Source organism: Balaenoptera ricei, chromosome 10 (genome assembly GCF_028023285.1).
Source record: "Balaenoptera ricei isolate mBalRic1 chromosome 10, mBalRic1.hap2, whole genome shotgun sequence".
Lineage (NCBI taxonomy): Eukaryota > Metazoa > Chordata > Mammalia > Artiodactyla > Balaenopteridae > Balaenoptera > Balaenoptera ricei.
Genome location: NC_082648.1, coordinates 92,120,335 through 92,140,118, shown reverse-complemented (window position 1 = coordinate 92,140,118; position 19,784 = coordinate 92,120,335). Strand labels below are relative to the sequence as shown.

At 46.7% G+C, this 19,784-nt stretch overlaps 1 protein-coding gene and 1 long non-coding RNA gene across 3 annotated transcripts in view; one reads left to right on the top strand and one right to left on the bottom strand.

Annotated features, from left to right (window-relative positions):
• The window catches only part of SYN3 (synapsin III), a 447,953-nt gene that overhangs the window by 223,833 nt on the left and 204,336 nt on the right, over positions 1–19,784 (top strand). The window lies entirely within an intron of this gene.
• Positions 1,606–15,298, bottom strand: LOC132372692 (uncharacterized). The gene is made up of 3 exons (XR_009505224.1): positions 15,162–15,298; positions 7,887–8,010; positions 1,606–1,663 (listed from the first exon to the last, which is right to left on the bottom strand). It is a non-coding gene; the product is annotated as an uncharacterized LOC132372692 (long non-coding RNA).

The following is a 19,784-nucleotide window of genomic DNA, read 5'->3' as shown; positions in this document are numbered from 1 at the left end:
TGGAGCCAGGGAGCATGCGGGGGGCTCCTTTGATTAGGGTAAGCAGAGAAGACTTCTCAGATGAGATCAAAGTTCTACTGGATTCTTTCAGTCTTAGAAAATGCCTTCTGGGAACATGTCAGGCACAATTTGATTGCTCAATAAATGTTTTTCTCATGATTGTGTGCACAGTGGGATGCATGAGAGTTTAAATCCTCCCAAAAGAACGTAATCACGGGAGCAGGCACTTCTCTGCCACTTGCTTGGAGCCATGCACTTTACATATATTATCCTGTCAGCCTTCCTGGACTCCCTGTGAAGTAGATATCATTCTCCTCATTTTATAGATAGGGTGACTGAGGTTCAGAGAAGCGGGTTCATTTGCCCAAAAGAACAAAGAGAAAGTCAAAGATTCTCTGCATGCATCTGGCACCAAAAATCCATCTGGAATCACAATGTCCGCCTCTTACTACTCAAGGACAAAACGGCAGGTTTTCATTTGAAGAAAGAGTGTTGTGCTAGATGTCAGAGGTGCTTTTCTAACCCCGGCTCTGCTGCTTATGAGCCGTGAGTCTCAGTATAACCCTCCTTGACACCGGATGGTCCCTCGCATCCCCTCCAGCTGAAACAGGTGAGTTCACCTGTATTTTTTTAACTTCCTCTGCCTCCTCTTTGATGGAGAAAAGTAATGCAAAGCGGGAAGAGAATTAGGAAAACAGATGAGCTGTGGGTATCACCTGCACCAAGGGATCACACCACGAGCCAAAGAGTGGGTCTGCCTGGGACGGGGCATGAAGGGGAGAAATGACTCCCCTGCCTCACAGCATCCAGCCTAGTGCCCTGTGCACAGTAGGAGCTCAAGCCTGCTCTCAGACGGACAAGTGCAGCTATTCTCTTACGCCTATTAGAAAAGCAATGACATTGCTTATGGCCACACCACATGCAGTGTGCCAGTATTGCCAGCTGTGATACGCTGTTCTATTCCAGGACTCCTGTTTAAAGCAGGCCACTGACATTAGAGAGTTTTCAAAGTAGGGTGGATGGGGGAGAGTTACCATTGTGGTTAATTGACTATATTAGTTATCTATTCCTACATTACAATATTACCATACACTTAGTGGCTTAAAACAACACACATTTATTATCTCATGGTTTCTATGGGTCAGGAGTCCAGGCCTGGCTTAGCTGGGTCCTCTGCAAGGCCACAGTCAAGATGTTGAGTAGGGCTGCGGCTTCATCTTCCTTGCTCACGTGATTGTGGCAATGTTCTGTTTCCTGTGGACTCAGTTTCTCACTGGCTATGGGCTGGAGTTCACCCTCAGCTCCTTGCCATGTGACTCTCTCCATAGGCAGCTCACTATATGGCAACTTGCTTCTCCAAAGTCAGCAGGGAAGAGCGTCTTCTCCCCAGATGGGCACCGTAGTCCTATGTAAAGTGATCATATACACATAATCATATACATCCCACTGCTTTTGCTGTATTCTACTGGTGGAAAGTATGTCATAGGTCCTGCGCACACTCAGGAAAGGAATTATACAAGGATGTAAATACCAAGAGGAGCAGATAAAAGGGACCACATTGGCTTACCTTCTAAACAGAGTGAACAGAGTGATCAGAATGTTGAAAGCCCCAGAAAGCATGGAGTATGGAGAACAGTTGTTGAAAGCACTTGAAAAATTTAACCTGGGTAAGAGGAAAATGATAATAATAAACACCTATATTGCTTTAACTGAGGACTTTTCATATCTTAGCTCACTTTACTGTCATACAGCCCTATAAGGTAGATACTATTATCATTCTCGTTTTACAGATAAGGAAACTGGATCACAGATAGCTCAAGTAATATGCCAAGGTGACACAGCTATTGAGCAGTACCTCTGGGAGTTGAACCCAGGCAGTCTGCCTCAAGGGTTCATGTCTGGCAAGGACCATCAGTCATTAGAAGACAAGGTTGAGTTTCCCCTAAAAGATACAAGGACCAAAGGGTAAAAGCTACCAGGTGGTAGATGTGAGGCTTACCAGAAGCTCTGAGTCTACATTGCCAGGGCATAATTAGCAAGTGCTGAGGAGCAGCTGTCCAGGTTGGACTAGAAAGTGTGCTCCTGCGTACCACAGTCTCCACAACTCCCTATTGTCTCTTCAGCTGAGGCCATAGGTTGGTTATTTCTCACACTGCTCTTTCAAGGCCCCAGACTGCACCATGAACTCCTAGGCCAGGCATTCAGGCAGTATAAACCTGTGGTCAGGGGAGGAAGCAGAGGAGGAGCTGGGCCTTAGTGACCATGTGAGAGGCTCAGCAACTGTAGCAAGGGAGTTATAGACAAGGATGCAAGTATCAAGTAGGTCAGCCTCCACTATGAATTGAGACCAAGGCCCTCGCCTTCCTGGGTCTTTAGCTCCCTTGGCTGTATAATGGCAATGGCAGTTTCTGGTTCCCCTGGTCCTTGGGAGGATCCAGTGAGATCCTGGAGAATGAACTAACTACTTTGAGGCCCAGATCCATAGTCTAAGCAAAGCCAGATTCCTTGTATTAGAACTACAAGACATGAAAACCCATTTGTTTTCCTTCTTACTGTGGAATTTTTGTTCAGAAATAGTTTTGAAGGGGGAAAAAAAATCCCAGCCCTTTGAGAAAATAGGATGGGGAGGACTCATGGAGGGAAAGCTTCATTGTGAGGTAAGGAGTTCTTTGTGGATACTTTTTTGTTCTATTTTTAAAAGAAAGCTATTCTTCAAGAGAATGAAAAGAAAAAGTAAGGAGAAAAGCATATTCGTCTGTGGATGTGCTTTGCCTAAGAATCCCAAAGCAGCCCCTGGAGAAAGGAAAAGGCATCAAAAAATGATCTGGGAAACCCTTAAACAGCAATTGTGCCTTGGCCCTGCCTCAGCCAGTCATCAACAACAATAATAATAGTTAACACTTAAGTAGCATTTACTATGCACCAGGCACTGGTATAAGTACTTTATTATTAATTCCTTTAAACCTCAGCTCAGCCCTGTGGGGTGAACACATTATTATCATAATCCCATTTAATAGGTGGGAACTGAACCCCAGAGAGGTTAAGTAACTTAGCCAAGGTCACACAGCCCATCAGAGGCAGAGCCAGGATTCAAACCCTTCTAGTCTTGCTCTAGTACCCTTAACCACTACCTACTCAGAGCCTCAAGGATTGCTTGAGCAGGTACATGGATAAGACACCATTCTGGGTACCAGGGGGGTGAGAGGGAGAAGGAGGGAGGCATAAGGAAAGAGCAAGACCCTAAAAGTTGAATCTCCCCAGGCTAAGTCCACTTTCTGGCTGTGGGACCTCGGGCAGGATTGTGAGCAACTGGGTCTTTCAGGTCTTGGTAGTTCCAGTGCCTTATACAATTACAAAACAGTTGATGGAAAGAGGGAGAAAAGGAGAGACAGAGGGACAGATAGAGGGAGACAGTGAGGAAGGAAGAGAAGAAATAGAAGCAATAATAACTAATTTTAATAGCAGCTAGCTCTTAACAAGTGTTTATCTTGCCAGGTACTGCTAAGTGCTTTACCCACATTGTATTATTTAATCCTCATAGTAACGACCCGATGACATGGTTAATATTACTACTTCCATTTGAAGGGTAAAGAAACTGAGGCATGGGAAGGTCATTAGCTTGTTCAAGGTCACATAGCTGGTGAGTTGGGGAGCCAGGATTCCGACCAGGCAGTGTCATTTTAGTGCCCAGACCCTTAGTCGGTAACAAAAACAGTAAATGTTTGAGGTCAAGGTGTAATCCCTCCCACATGCAGAGTACTTGGCAGATTACAAAACTCTTTGTGGTAAGGTTTCCAAGGGTGGAGATGGGGACAGAAATTTCCAGGGTTCTCAGCCAGTGATTCTCAGCTAACACTGAGGTGAAAAATGCCAAGGCAAGCGGAGATGTGAAACAGAAACGAGGGCAGCCGATGGCGCACTGCTCAGAGGCCCTGTGGTGGCCTGGTCCACTCAGGCGCGGCTCAGTCTTGAGCAGCTATACCCTGGTCATCTGTAATTTTACTCCCCAGGACACACTCCTGAGAGCCCCATCTCATTTACTTCCTCGTCCCCCCAGGGCCAGCTGCAGGCATGAAATCCCAACCCAGTTCAGCAAAACACAAACCAGATGCAGTGTCCCACACCCATGAGCTGGCAGCTGTTTAATTTGTGTCCAGGCCGGTAGGCAAAGGAACACAGAAATCAAGGCAGTGTGCATCAGGGGGCTCAGTCAGGGCACAGGGTTCCTTCATGGGCTTGGAGGCAGGACACAGCAGCTCAGCCTTACCCAAAGAGCGAGCTGTTGGTTCTAGCTCCCTCTGCCACGTTTTGCTTTTCTGCCCTGGTTATCCCATTGCAGAATGCAGCCACCAGTACCTGCCCAACCTATATCGTAGCTGGTACTGAGGATGAAAGGAGTTGATAGAGATTGCATCACAGTTGTAATCTGCAAAGTGCATACAGCTGCTAATCACATTTTTCCTATTAATGCATTTCCTGGGGAGACAGTATGTCTTGAGGGGAAAAGCACAGCGTGAGAATCACACAGACCTGGGTTTGATTCCCAGCTCTGCCACTAGCCAGCTGTGTGCGCTTGGGTAAGTCATTACACTTCTCTGCAGTAGCGTTTCCTCTCCTGTGAAGTAGGAGTAATGATGCCACTTCGAGACGGAGAGAGTCTCGGTGAAGATGAAATGAGACAGCACCTGACTCATGGAAGAAACCTAATGAGGAGGGACAAGTAATTCAGTGTCTTACAGCCACAGTTCTGCACCATTGTCATTCCCTCAGGGCAGCCTTCTCTGACCTCTGGGACCAGATAAGAATCCGTTGTTGCAAGCCGGCACATGCAGCAATTCTTTGTAGCATACGTCACATTTTACATTTATTCGGATGATAATTTGATTACTATCAGCCTCCCTCACTAGCCATCTCTGGAGACAGGAACTATGTCTGTCTTGGGCCATCACTGGAACCCCACTGCCTAAGACAAACCTGGCCCACAATAGGTGCTCAGTGAATATGTGTGGAGTAAATTAATGAAGGAAATGAGTAGTATCTCAGTATGCTGATGTATTCCACTTATTTGAAAGATAGTGTTACAATAGGTTTTTGTTATTGGTAGTGAAAGTCCTGGAGTTTATTTTGTTTTTAAGAAACAATTAAAGCATGTTCAAGATTATCTTTAAAATAGTGTCATCGTCATTCACAGAAGGTTTGCCGGAAGCAGTGATGCAGGTGACAGGGGCCTTGCTGTATTAGTCAGATTCACCTGACGAACAGAGCCAGGCAGGCAGACACCTGCTTTGAGCCCCATAGCTGACACCACACCTGGGGAAGGATAAGGAGAGGGAGGTATTGGGTCAGCCGGGGTCCAGGCCGCCAAGAACGGAACTTCCAGGCATGTGAAGATGGCCTGGCATTGTCAGGTGGCTCAGGTGTCCTTCCTGGTGTCCCTTCCCAGCCAACGCACACTCCAAAGGCCAGCTCTTTGCTCTGGTCCCCCCCTGCTGTCTGCCCCTACCTCCTCCCCGTGCTTTTGCCCCAAAGCCCAGCCTCAAGAGCTGCCCCTGAGAAGAGGGTTGGAGCCTCGTCTTCCTAAGTGAGCAGAAAGGCCTGGAATCCCACCCAAGTGGGCCAGGCAGGACCAAACGGTCCAGTGAGGTACACCTGCCTGGAGGCTGGAGTTTACCCCAGCCAGAACTGAACCTTACTCACTGTCAGAAACATCCCCTAAACCTTTCACGAATCATCTGGGCCCTGCTAAGTGCCAAGGTCAACGTTTAGCCTTTCCTGTTTTCTCTGCCTCTTGGCTGTGGTCTCTTTCCTGAGACAGTGGAGACAGAAGTAGTTTGCAGGAGCGGGGCACAGCCGGACAAATGAAAGGATTTATTTCCCTTTCCGAGTTTTATTTTGGTTGGGGAGGGCCCAGAGGGGCCCAACTGCACTCTAGCAAGAGTTGACTCCCCTCCTGAAAGCCCAGGTCCTGACCAAGGGAAAACAGAATGATCTAAGGTCCAACATTGTATGGCAGAATAATTCTTAAAACTGTAGGAAAACTTTAATGTTTTAAAAAAAGAAGAAACCCTGAAAAAAATAAAAATGAAACGAAATTATGTCATCCTCTTTTGCCTGCTTTTCAATATGCTTTCTTGGGTGAGGCTACAGCTCAATGCAAGCCCTGGGGTTTACCCTCCGCCCATCATAATCCCATGAGAATGTCTCCCGCGGGAATGTCATTCAGTGATTGGGTCTTGATGGAAACAGAAGGTTGAAAAATGTGGTCTTAAACATCATAGATCCTTTTTGCCTGTAGCATCTGGTCTAGAAAATTGGAAATGAGAACGTCCTTGTCTTTCTCTCAGATGACATGAACACTGAAAAGTTAATGCTTCTAAGCACAGAATTATCTGCTTCCTGCCATAAAACTTCCTGCCTTGAGACACTGTTTATCAATCCTTTAACCCTAATGTGTCTTGACCAGCCAGGACGTGATAGGAGAAAAGCATTTTCTTCTTGGTGTGGCAGCCATCACACTGCTATTAACAGCAATAATTTGGTGTTTTTCACAGGTTTTAGGTGGTAACCCCATCAACGTTTTATCTAATAGTTAACTTTTTAGTACAATAAAAATTTTATTTAAAAAAAATGTTTAAATATAACTAGCAAATCAAATCCATGAATTCATGGATATTATAGCTTAGATAAACCCAAAGCTGACACTTCAGTAAGAGGAAAAAAAAGAGTCAATCCAAAGAAAATACTTAGTAAGTATTAATAGTAAACTGTTAGGAGAAAATGGCAAAAATGAATGTGGAAAGCTAATGTGTGAGCTTTAGGTATGCTGCAATTATTTATTTTCTTCTCTCTCTTCCCATTAATCTGTGAGTTCCTTTAGGACAGAGACTGCCTTTTTATTCTTTATATCCCAAGCATTAGCACAGTACCGGACACAAAGGAGCTCCACACACAGGAGCTCAATATTCAGTGAATGTGGGATACAAAAATGATGAATGGATGAGTGAATGGAGAGACAGGCTTGGCGTCTTGCGCTGTGACAAATCCACTGAGGTTGAGGTCTTCCCAGAAGTGTCTTGGGAACAACAGTGTACTGAGGGAGGACTTTCCTTCCTAAACAGGTTTCTGTATGATAATAATTGGTAAAAGGAGGGTCGGGCTGGCTAACGCGCCTAAAAGCTAGCTTCCCCCTTCTCAGATTCTTCCCACCAGACGGAATTTCCAGCTGCCTGGAATAAAGGAGGAGCCGAGAATACTGAAATCCACAGCTAGGGCACTTCAGACAGGACACACTAGCTATGTAGCCTCGGATATGTCATTTAATGTCTCCTTCTCTGAGGGGTGAAGAAGTCATTACAGTGAAAGAAATTCTGTGATTCTGGGAGGGGTTGGTTCTGAATTTGAAACCTACAGGAAAGGCAGAGGGGAGGAGGTGCTGATGAGCTGGTGCAAGGCCGGATTCAGGCTGGAAGAACTGACGCCTTGGCGTTCGGTGACCATCTGTGCGGTGAGCATCGTGGGTCATTCTGGGTAGTGACATCTCTGAGGTCACCTGGGGCCACTTCCAGCTTTAGGAACTTCCCTGTGTGTGCCTGGCGGGGGAGAGGGTGGCTTCTGCTGCTGGGGCCCCCACTACGTGAGAGCAATGAGGGCAGCCTCTCCATGCCTGCCATGGAAAGGCAAGCAGGTTTGCTTCCACTTGGAATTCTTACGTGTCCCCCTAGGACTGCACTTTACAGTTTACTGAACACTGTTCATGTCCTCTGTCCCAGCTGATCCCCAAGGGATTCCAGAGGGGGCCACTTAGGGTAGTGCAGAGGGAGGTGGTAACTAAGTGCTCCAGGCCATGTGTTCAGAAGAAAGAATACCTGCTGTGGAGCAGAGCTCACCTCAGGGTGGCCCAGGGCCTGGGACTTGGATCCAGACCCCTGTGTTCAAAGTCCAGCTCAACCAGGTGCCAGCTATGTAACCTCAGGAAAGCCAGATCTCTCCTCTGGGCAGCAGTTTTCTCATCTGTAAAATGGGACGATAAGAGTATCTATCTCATACTGTTGTTATGAATATTGAATGAACATTATCTGGCACAGAGTAAGTGATCATATTTTATTATCTCATAGGTTATTTTGAGGATTTAGTGGGAGAGCGGATATATTCGTTTCCCAGGGCTGCCTTAACAAAGTTTTCACAATTTGGGTGGCTTTAAACAACAGAAATTTATTCTCTCACATTTCTGGAGGCCAGAAGTCCAAAATCAGTATCACTGGGCGGAAATCAAGGTGTCAGCAGGGCTGTGCATTTTCTGGAGACTCTAGTAGAGAATCCCTTCCTTTCCTCTTCCAGTTTCTGGTGGCAGCCAGCATTCCTCAGCTTGTGGCTACATCTTTCTGACCTTTTCTTTCATCTTCACATGGCCTTCTCCTGTGTGTGTGTGTGTGAGTGTGTGTGTGTGTGTGAAATCTCCCTCTGCCTATAAGGATACATGTGATGACATTTAGGGCCCACCTAAATAATCCAGATTAATTTTCCCATCTCAAAATCCTTAGCTTAATCACATCTGCAAAGATCCTTTTTCCAATTAAGATAACATTTATAGGTTTCAGGAATTAGGATGTGGATATCTTTTGGGAGCCATTTTTTAAGCCTATCACATGAATGGCCTTTTACAAAGTTTGCTGACCCCTGTTCTAGAAGGATAGGGAAGCCACTCCCAGGCTGGCCAGCTCCCACCCTCTGAATCTGCCTTCTGGAGGCCCCTCGTCTCACTCTACATCCACATCTAGCCCATACCAGGGTTCTCCATTTTGTTAAACACTTCCTAGGACTGCGTATAGTTTTCCTCACCCCTGCCCACCTTCCCCCTGCAAAAAGAAAATAGTAAAATAACACCAACATCTGCAACATTTCTTGACCTTCTGGTCCCACTTTTATCTCCCCCATGGCCCAGCACTGTCCTCAGGGACAAAAAGAATGAGAGATTTTTAGCAGACAAATTCTGTTTTCCAGAGTAGGACTCTTTCTTCACCTTATTTTGCATGGTGGATGGCTTTTCCTGATGTCCTAAGAGGGTTTTACCCCATCCTCTCTGGGCTAAAACTGCTCTCCTGACATCCTATTCCAGTCTCATGCAGGGACCATCCTTCCCAGGGTGAACTGTTCTGCTCCCCAAGCCTTGTACAAACCTGGCCCCAAGCAGCTCACTAAGAAATGTACTCTTCCTCCCCTTTCCAAGTTTGATTATAGAAATGGAGCTATGTTAGTTTCCACATTGGCAAAACTAGCACAAACATGATGATAAATGAACGTTTGCCGTGGGAATGAATGAAACCACACAAACTCACAGGTAATCCGCTCCATGTAGAGTGTGCATCTTTTTGCACAGTCCACAGCTTGAAAATGAACAAGGGATATTGTTCATATTTTGGTGGGGTATTCAAAATGGCCAATCGTGTGCACTAAGTATGGACGTCAAAGTTCTGGGGATCATTATGTCATGTGATCCTCCCCTGTGAGGGAGGCAGACAAGTGTTACTATCTCCATTTTAAAGACGGGAAACTGGAATTCCCTGGCAGTCCAGTGGTTAGGACTCCGTGCTCTCATTGCCGAGGGCCTGGGTTCAATCCCTGGTCAGGGAACTAAGATTCCACAAGATGCGTAGGGTGGCCAAATAAAATAAAATAAAATAAAGAAGGGAAACTGGGGTTCAGAGAGGTCAGGTAGGTAACTGGCCTATTGTTAGAAAGATAGTAGGTGGCAGAGTTGGTCCTGGAACCCATTCCCCACCTAGTGTTTCCACTGGCCTGGGCGAGGTCCACTATGTAACAGAGGCAGAGCGGAGGGAGCAAGAGCCTGGCCTGGGAGTTAGGAAACTGTTCTGGTCTCTTCGTCACTAAATATGTTGGTGAACTTTTTCTCTCTGGTATTCAGTTTTCAGAATTTTATCTTATCATCTGTGTCATGGACAACTTCAGCGGGCCAGGCTGGTTACATAAAATAATTTTTAAAAAATAATACTAATGGCTACCATTTAATTGAGCACTTACTATGAGCCAGGCACTATTTGATGTACTTTACATGGAATGATTAATTTAATCCTCACAGCATCCTTATGAGTCTTCTTATTATAGCCACTTTACAGAGGGAAAACTGAGACACAGAACAGTTAAGGACCTTGATTCAGGGCCACACACCTATTAGTTGGGGAAAATGGAGTGCCAGGAATAAGGAAGTTCCTATAGTATACAGATGGTTGAGGGAAGGTTTCTCCGATGAGGTGGACACATGAATAAAGGCAAAGAGAGAGAGAGCCATGTGGATATCTAGGAGAAGAGTTTTTAGACCAAGGGAATATCGAGTGGAAAGGCCCTGAGATGGGAGCATCCTTGATGTATCCAGGATGGGAGCAGCCAGTGAGCAGTGGGGGAAGGCAGGAGATGAGGTCAGAGATGGGATAGGTGGGGAGGGGCAGACTGTGTAGGACCTTGTGGCTCGTGGAATTTGGCTTTTGTTCAGAGTGACATGGGAAGTCATTGCAGTACTCTGAGCAGAAGAGTGCAACTTGACTTAACATTTGAAAGAATTACTTTGTCTGCCATGAGGAAAAGAAGGAAAGGAGGCTGAAGGGGGCAAGGGCAGAAACAACGAGCAGATGGAGGAGATTGCAGTGATCCAGAAGAGAAATGATGGTAACTTGGACCAAGGTGGGTAGCAATAGACATGGTAAAATGTGGTCAGTTCTGATTTTATTATGAAGGTGAGGGTGACAGAATTTGGCAATGGACTGGATGTGGAGTATAAGAGAAAGAGGAAAGTCAAGGGTGACACCAAGACTTTGGGGTTGATCAAATAAAAGGAGTTGCCATTAATAAGATGGGGAAGTCGGCAGATCAAGCAGTGAGAGTTTGGCTGTCAGCCCATTTAACTAGCAGTGCTGTTAGGCATCCAAGTGGAGATGTTGAAGAGGCCATTGAATCTGGGGTAGAGGGAGAGGATTGTCCGGGGATATAAATCTGCGAGTCATCAATACATAGATGACGTTTAAAGTCATGAGACTGAGATCATCATGGGAGGGAGTGTGACAGAGAAGAGCAGAGACCAGAGTGCTTCAAAGTTTAAAGGTCAGGACATTGAAGAGGAATCAGTAAAGGTGACTGAGATCAAGCAGTTGGTGAGAATCAAGAGTAGTGTCCCAGATGCCAAATGAGGAAAGCTTTTCAAGGAGGTGGCATGATCAACTATGTCAAATGCAGCTGTTTGGTAAAGTGAAGTGAGAGCTGAAATCCGATCATTATATTTAGCAACATGGAGGTCATGCAAGACCTTGACAAGTGGAGGGGTGGGAGTGAGTCCAAGAGAGAATGGAAGAGAAGCAGAGCTCAGAAGTGTAGACTTTTTGGTATAAAGATGATTAGAAAAATTGAGTGGTAATTGGAGGATAATATAGAGTCAAGAAAGTGTTTTTTTTAAGGGAGGTATTGCAATAACATGTTTGAATGATGACGGGAATGATCCAATAGTAAAAGAGAAGTTGATACAGGAGAGAGAGGAAAATTTGGTAGAGCAGTATCCTAAAATTGGTGAAAAAAAGTGATATCTACAGCACAGTGGAGGGGTTCTCATGGTTAGGAGCAGAGTTCATCCAAAGGAACGAGAGGGAAGGCACAGTGTATGGCAATAGTTACTGGAAGGTGGGTAAATACGGTGGTGGGAGCTTGGGCACATCTCTTTTGATTGCTTCTGATGTTTTCAATAAAATATGAAGCAAGGTCATTATCACTGAGAATCTAGAGGAGGAGGACATATCAAAAGTGTTAGAATAAAGGATAAAATGTTAAATATTTGCCTAAAAGAATGGGAGAGTGAATGGATTAAGGAAGTGTAATAGGATAACAGAGCTTCAGATGAGTCCTGAAAATAATGGTCATATTTTTCTCCAGCCGTATTCAGACGCGGTATGTTTTGATCACCTTTGCAGCTGAGGGCAAAAAAAGGTGAAACAGTATGATATTTGTAGTGGGAAGGCACGATCAGTTCTGAACATGTGTTTGAGTGCCTGTGGGATTAGATGGCCAGGAGGCAGTTGATTACATACACACACACACACACACACACACACACACACACATATCTATGTATATATGTGTATATATATATACACACATTAGATTAGATGGCCAAGAGGCAGTTGATTACATATATATATATATATATATATATATATATATATATATATATATATATATATACATATCTGATCACAATTCTGAGCTTTAGAGTAAAAAGAAAAACCTGAAAAGGTTTCAGAGAAAGAGATTACAGGCTACTTATGAAGAAAAGAAAAGAGAAAGAGACTGGCAACAGACCACTCATCTGAAGCACTGGAAGTTCGAAGACAGTGGAACAATTTTCTCAGACTAATGAGAGAAATGTATGTAATCCAGGATTCCCTTACCCAGCTGTGCATATTAGAGGGGCTCTAATATAAAAGGACTCAAAGTAAACCATCCATATACTCTTTCTGTGGGGATTACTTAAGGATCTACTTCAGTCAAATGAAAAATTGATCAGAACAAATATCTCAAAATGAGGGAAGACAAAACATACAAGTAAATTTGTGTGTGTGTGTGTGTGTGTGTGTGTGTATGTGTGTGTGTGTTGAAAGTCACCAGCAATCCTTTGGGGGAACTATCCTAGGGAAGTAATGGGAGCAGAAAGTGTATTGCAGGGGAAATGAAAGCAGCAGCCAGAGAATACTCCTTCAAGAAATATGGAGGTAAAACAGGAAGGGAAGATCACTTAAGGGATCAAAAGAAGAGCTGACTTTTACTTATAAAAAGCAAAACCCAAGCATGTTTGTAAACCAAGGAAAAGGAGTTGTAAATGTGGAAGGTGTACAAATATGTGTGACAGCCCACATACAGTAGGGATGTCTTCTATTCCAGAAGGCATGGACCTTTGACTAGCTTGGATTTAGGAGGAAGGGAAACATATTGGATTGGTTAGAAGGAGAGAAGGAAGAAAGGGTGGGGGAGGTGAAGAAAATAGTTGCTAAAGATACCCAAAAATCTATCAGAATCACATACCTAAAGCATGTGCTTTAGTGTAAGTATATTTAATTCTGTGATCTGGGAACATAGCGCAGTCAGCACATCATTTGGCTGGGAGCTGTCTATTTTTCCCCATTGTCACATAACTAGAGCAGACCTCTGAAGGAAGGGGTCTGATAAGACTGATAATTTTTTTGAGGAAGAATGAATGAAAGCATATCTGGAAGTCCTAGACGGGCACCTGGAGGAAAGCATCATGACAAAAGTGGGAAAGCCCCGTGGAGGCAGGGATAGAAACCCAGGACAAAATCAGGTAACTTTACAAAACAGCATGACGTAAGGGTGGGGCCGGCTGCATGGCACAATGGGCGTGGCCTTCTGAGCTGCAGAGATCTCTGCTCAAATCTTGGTTCTCGTTCACTGTGAGACCTGAGAAAGTGATGCCACTCCTCTAAGCATCAGCTTCCTTATCTGTAAGTGAGAATGATAACACAGCCCTTGCAGAGCTTCTGTGAGTATCCCATGCATTCGGCAGGTTGTTGTGGAGGGTCCACTGGGTACCAGGCTTTGTTCCCAGGGCTGGGGGTTCCTTGGTAAAGAAAATATTCGTGTTTCTCCCTCCTGGAGCTTCCATTCTAGATGACTGTGAGAAGTTGAGCAAGAAAAGCTGCAAGCACAGAGCCTGGGGCATGAAAAGCACAAGAAGTGCTCAATAGATGTCACTTCCACCCTATCCTTTCCCTAAGCGGCTTCCACAAAGGCTCCTCACCTAGCCCGCTTTCCCAGCCTTCCTCCCCGTGGCTGGCAGAACTGTGTGTGGCTCTGGGCAGCTCCCCGCACACCCCCAGTAGCCTCCATACCACAAAGGCACGGCCTTCCTCAGTGGTCAGCAAAAATCCTTGAAAACCAAGCTCTCCCATCTGGATACGAAGCTGAAGGAGGAAGCCTAGTGCTTGGAGCCCCCGGGGTTCCAGGACCTGAATCAGGCCCAGCTCGTAAGGGATCATCACTTCCTACAGGTCCCCTGCCTCAGGCTTGGCTCCTCGCCCCTCCAAGACATTCTTCCCGGGCCTGTGTTTGATGCGTTGAGCTCCAGTCGCTTCGAAATACAAGGTCATACACTCAGTAGTGTGTGATTTTTTTTTTTTTTTATACCCGATCTTTGTATCTGTGCAAAGGGGTGCACAACCCCCAGGTTACCCACTCCCATTCCCCAAACCCTTTCCCAGCTGTTTCCCTTCATCAGCAAGTCTGTGCTCCCTCCCACGTGTCGGCACTCCCAGGGGGCCTTCCCCGCCTCCCTCCTCACCATGTGACCCTCCTCCACTGTCACCCTTTCGCCTGGATAGGTCTGTCATTTCTCATTATCGTCACCACCCCAGACCCAAATTTGTCCTCTGCTTTGCTGTTTCCAATTAAACCGCGTACTATCAGGAATCCTAGGTAACACTGTTCTGCGGTTGCCAGAGAGGAAAATGACAGCATTGCGGGGGAGGGGGGATTCCCACTGACCAGCCTTGTGGACTTGGCCAGAGATATTCTGGGGGTGGGTTAAAAGCTGTGGAGACCCTGGGGCAGATGGTGTGGGCGGGCAAAGTTTGTGGCGGGTGCGTTCTCCTTCCTTGTCTTGTGCTTTCCTTTCACAGCTGCGGTTCCTTGGAGCCCTAACATTCCAGAGCTAATTTTAGGTTCTTGGGACTGGCTTGTTCTAAGTGACCTCGACCCCCACCTTTTCCCTCCGCCCAGCGTATTCATTCCAGCCTCTGGCTCACACAGTCCACACGCGCGCGCGCTCTCTGGCTCTCGCTCAAATCAGAGAGGAGTAGTTGTAACCCAGGTCCCCCCACCAGCTCAGAGACCCTCAGGAAGCAGGAAACTGAATAGAGGGGGCGTGGGATGGGAATCCTGGAAGGACAAAAGAGGGTGGGGTGGGGAGCGACTTCCTGCCTCCCAAGTAAGGAGATGGTGTTTATGGCATCAGTCATGAGCTCACAGCCTTCTCAGAGCCTCTGAGGGAGGATGAAGGAGCAGGAATGTGAATGAAGGCAGATTGGTGGGTGCCTGCCGTCCCTCCCACCCCGCGCCCCCAATATTTGTACAGCACCTGAACCTGAGCATACCTACAGGAGCGGCCGAGTTCAGAGTCTAATTAGGTTCTCCAATCACGAAGTAGAGCTTTAAAGTGGAAGAGACAGATGTCATCTTCTTCGTGCCTGTAACTCCACAGCGGCGAGAACCAGGGCCCAGAGACAGAAATGACTCCCCCAAGGTCTGGTCTGAGTGCGAAGTTACGTGAAGCCAGAGCTGGACCGAGCCTAGACTAGAACCTGGGCCTCCTGGCCTACGGCTCAGAGTTCCTTCGGACATCAAGCTGCCTTCAGCTGTGGTTCTGGTCCGTTTCTTGTCATGTGAGAGCAGGTTGCCGAGTCCTCTGTCACCATCAGCAGTGGGGCCATCGGGTGCCTCCCTCCCAAACTTGCTTCCTCAGCGCAGCCTTTGCCTGCTCTTTACGGAGGTGAAGTAGAAACCCTGAGAGGAAGTGAGGTCCGTGGGGAAGCGATCCGGCCGCCTGCCGTGGGCCAGACGGGACGCAGTGAGCCCTTACAGAGAAAGGGGAAATTCTGTTTCTCCGCTCAATCCTTGTCTCTGCCAGTTCATCAGGAAAGTTGATTAAGAGCTGGTCTTCTAAAAGGTTCCCGCTGAGGCAGAGCCTTCCGTTGGCTTCATGGGGACCTCCCGGTCTCCCAGCCACTGGTGACCCCAGTCACTTCTCCTGATGTGCTGGATCCCCAAGGTAGTACCGCGTGGCTAACAGCATTCGGACAGACTGTCTGGATCTGAGTCCCTGCTCTACCTGTTTTGTTGTGTTTTTTTTTACCGGGATTTCTCACTTTGCACCATAACACAGCTATTTCTCTGCCTTATGACTCCACCTAATTATTCCAGAATCTTCCAGAAATGTTAACTCACATGGCAGAAGGAGTGAAGAGGGAGGTTGGGGGAGGGGGTTATGTAGGGAGAAGGATGGGGGTGGCGAGGGGAGAGAGAGAGTAAAAGAAAATGTGACTGTTGGATAGAGTCAGCCAGTGAAAGATCCTTTCCAATGTCCAAACAAAAGCCTTCGTTTTCTTCTCTGCTTTGCTGTTTTGATGGAGCGGGAGGAGTACGCTTTTTACACTGCGGCAATACAAATAGAACTAGGAGCCACATTTCACCACTTATGTAGCGGTTTCATATCATTTTGAAAATCTATTAGAGTTGCAACAGTTAAAACAGTTTCCATGTCTGTAAAGTGGGAGTAAAGAGTATAGGGCTCTTTTGAAAATCAAACGAGTTCACATGATCTATACAATGTAAAAATTAATCAAACAGTACTCATAAGGTTAGAGCACTTTATTTACTGTATGTCTGTTATACATAAAAAAGATTAAATGAATTCATACATTTAAATTAGTACATACATTTAAAACTCTCAGTGTCTAGCACATGGTAGGTGCTCAGTAATGACACTTATGGTTGTTATTGTAGCTATTGTTATTTAACTTTGGTCCCTCTGAGGACTAACCCTGCTCAGGTTCTGTTCCAGACCAAGGCAGTAAAGTGACTATTGCAATAAAGCAAGTCACATGAATTTTTTGGTTTTCCGGTACATATAAAAGTTATGTTTATAGTATACTGTAGACTATTAGCTGTGCAATAATAGCATTATGTCTAAAAAACACTGTACTTAATTTAAAAAATACTTTATTACTGAAAAGTGCTAACCGTTATCTCAACCTTCAGCAAGTCATAATCTTTTTGCTGGTGGAGGGTCTTGCCTCCATGCTGATGCTGCTGACAGTCAGGGTGGTGGATGCTGAAGGTCGGAGAGGCTGCAGCAGCTTCGTAAAATAAGACCACAACGATGTCTGCCCCGTCAATTGATTCTTCTTTCACTTGAACACTTAAGAGGCCATTGTAGGGTTATTAATTGGCCTAATTTCAATATTGTTGTGTCTCAGGGAATAAGGAGGTTCAAGGGGAGGGATAGAGATGGGGGAATGACCAGTCAGTGGAGCAGTCAGAGCACACACAACATTTATTGATTAAGTTCACCGTCTTATATAGTTGCAGTTTGCAGCATTCCAAAACACTTATAATAATAACATCAAAGCTCACTGATCACAGATCACTATTACAAATATAATAATAATGAAAAAGTATGAATATTGTGAGAATTACCAAAATGTGACACAAATACAAAGTGAGCAAATGGAAAAATGGGGCTGATAGACTTGCTCAACCCAGGGTTGCCACAAACCTTCAATTTGTAAAAGACACAATATCTCGAAGCACAATAAACAAGGTGTGCCTATAATGATAATCTCTCCTATTTAACTCATGCTTTCCATTTTACCAGGCACTTTCCCATGCATTCTCTCCATTTCGGTTATCACAACAGCTCTTTAAGACGGCTGTTATTCTCCTCCACTTTACAGATGGGGAAGCTGAGGCTCCAGAGGTGGAGTTGACCTGCCCTAGGTCAGCCAGTAAGTGTAGAACTGGGACATGCCCCATGTGACTCTCAGGCAAGGGCTTCTACCTTACCTTGCTCTGCCCATCACCAACTCTGTTCTCAGATCCTACCCGACTTCCTGGTTAGACACGGGGTCCCTGACCCTGGTGCTCTCTCTGTCCTTAGGGAAGTGACCTATGCAAGGTCCCACGGCTTAACACGCCAAAGCTGAAATAGAACCCACGACTCCTGAATTTCCAGTCTGGCACTGTTTCCTCCGCAACCTTTTATCTTGTTGGCCTGTTTCCAATTTAGATGCATTATTACAAAGGGAAAGACTTTGTTGTTTGTCTTTCCCACTGAATTAAAGGAACCAAAGCCATTGCATCAGGAATTGGAATACATCACAGCCTGAGTGAAGAACATGTGGACACGGGGCATGAAGGTTCAATCTGTATTCCACAGCTACAGTCAGAGAACCTGTCACTCCAGTCACTTCTCTCGCACCATGGAGTTCAAACCCCTGGCTCATTCCTTCCTCAGGAAGGTGGCACCCCATGCTGACATGGGGGGAACAGATGCTAAGACACCCATTCAGGCCCTCGCTGTGGAGAAAAGGCACTGGGGCAGCTGCTGAGTCCTCACTTCAGTTATGTGTGTCCTTCAGAAGCCCCACAGGACTCTGCTTCCAGGTCCTCTCCCCCCACCCCCATCCTGACAATCTCCTGATACAGTTACTTTAAGGAAAGTTCCACAAGGCAAAACCTCACAGGGACGCTGATGTTTGAGGGTTTGGTTCTTCCTGCCTCCCGTTGGAGACTGGTTTTGAGGTTGTTTTGCTGAATCACTTGGCAGAAAGTAAATAAATAAATGGAGGAAGGAAATTCTGCTTAAAAGGAATTCTGTTGCCTCCCCGTAAAACAAAGCAGCTGTCATCACCAGAGGAACCTGCGGGACCTGACCTCCCTGGGACTCTGTTTCAGTTCATCCTGAGGCACCCCACCAGAGAAGAACCCATCCAGCCCTCTGCAAGGTGCTCAAAACTGGGCTGCCCACCCTCATGGGCAAGTTAGCTGTGTACTCCGGGCTCTGGGTGGCCCAACCTTGCTGTTGTTCTCCCCTCCCCCAAGGTAGGAGAAGAACCAGGAATGACCTGCCCCTGGGGCCTGACATCTTGTGAAGGTACTGGGCTTCCTTTGGGGGTCACCACCCACTTCAGTGACTTGTGCACATGGCTTCTACCAGCTACCCCTTGCCTCTCATTCATGTCCCATTACTTTTCTGGGCTCCTGCCCTCCATAAAAATAAAAAGACACGGAGCTCTAGACAATCAACTAGTCCAATCTCTCATCTTGCCGATACGGAGGCTGAGGCCAGGATAGCAGCAGCAACTGATCCTGGGTCACGTGGCGCCTTCAAGGCTAGCATTGAAGACAGAGATTCTGTGGACCCCGAATTCCAAAGGCTGGCAGCAGCCACCATCCTCTGGATGGGAGAGCTGGCTGAGCCTCACGTGCCTCAGCCTCCATGTGCCCCGGGAGCTCCCCCTACTAGAGTGAAAGGGCAGGGAAGTGGGAGATTGGGAGAAACATTCAAGGAGACCCCTTGCAGCCCCCTGACCAGTTTGAAGTCAGGTCCATCACTGTGGGTAGAGTCTTCTAAAAGCATCTCACAGGGCATCTCCTCTGTCCTGTCTCAAATCCTTCCGTCACCTCAGGCCCAGTCCACGCCCAGTATCCCAGGCATTCGAGGCCTCCGACGTTTTCCCGATCTTCTCTGCCAGTCCGTCTTAGCCCTACGCCTCTGAACCTGTGTTGGGGAGCAGAGGGACCACACTCTGTGCCTGGTGAATCCCAGGAGCCTGGTTGTGGGGCCGTGGGCTGGGGTGGACACGCCCACGGGTGCCCAGCCCGTGCCTGTGTCAGCCTCCCCTGCTGTGGTGGAAGGAAGGCCAGCTGGGGGAGGCACAGTCCCACACTTCCTCTGAGATCCTGGGCAAGGCGCTCGCCGTCTCTGAGCCCCATTTCCTCACCTCACCTGGCATAGTTTAGGGAAAAGTAAAGCTGCTGGCACATAGGAGGTGTTCAGCAAACGTTCACACACTTCTCCTTCACCTGAACAGCAGGGCAGAGGAGCAGCATGCGGGAGAGCTCTCTCCTGGGATGTGGAGACTCTAGTGTAAGACTCAGTCAGGGCTGTGCAAGGCGCTGGCAAGTGGTGGGCGGGTGAGCAGGCAAGCATGGGCGGG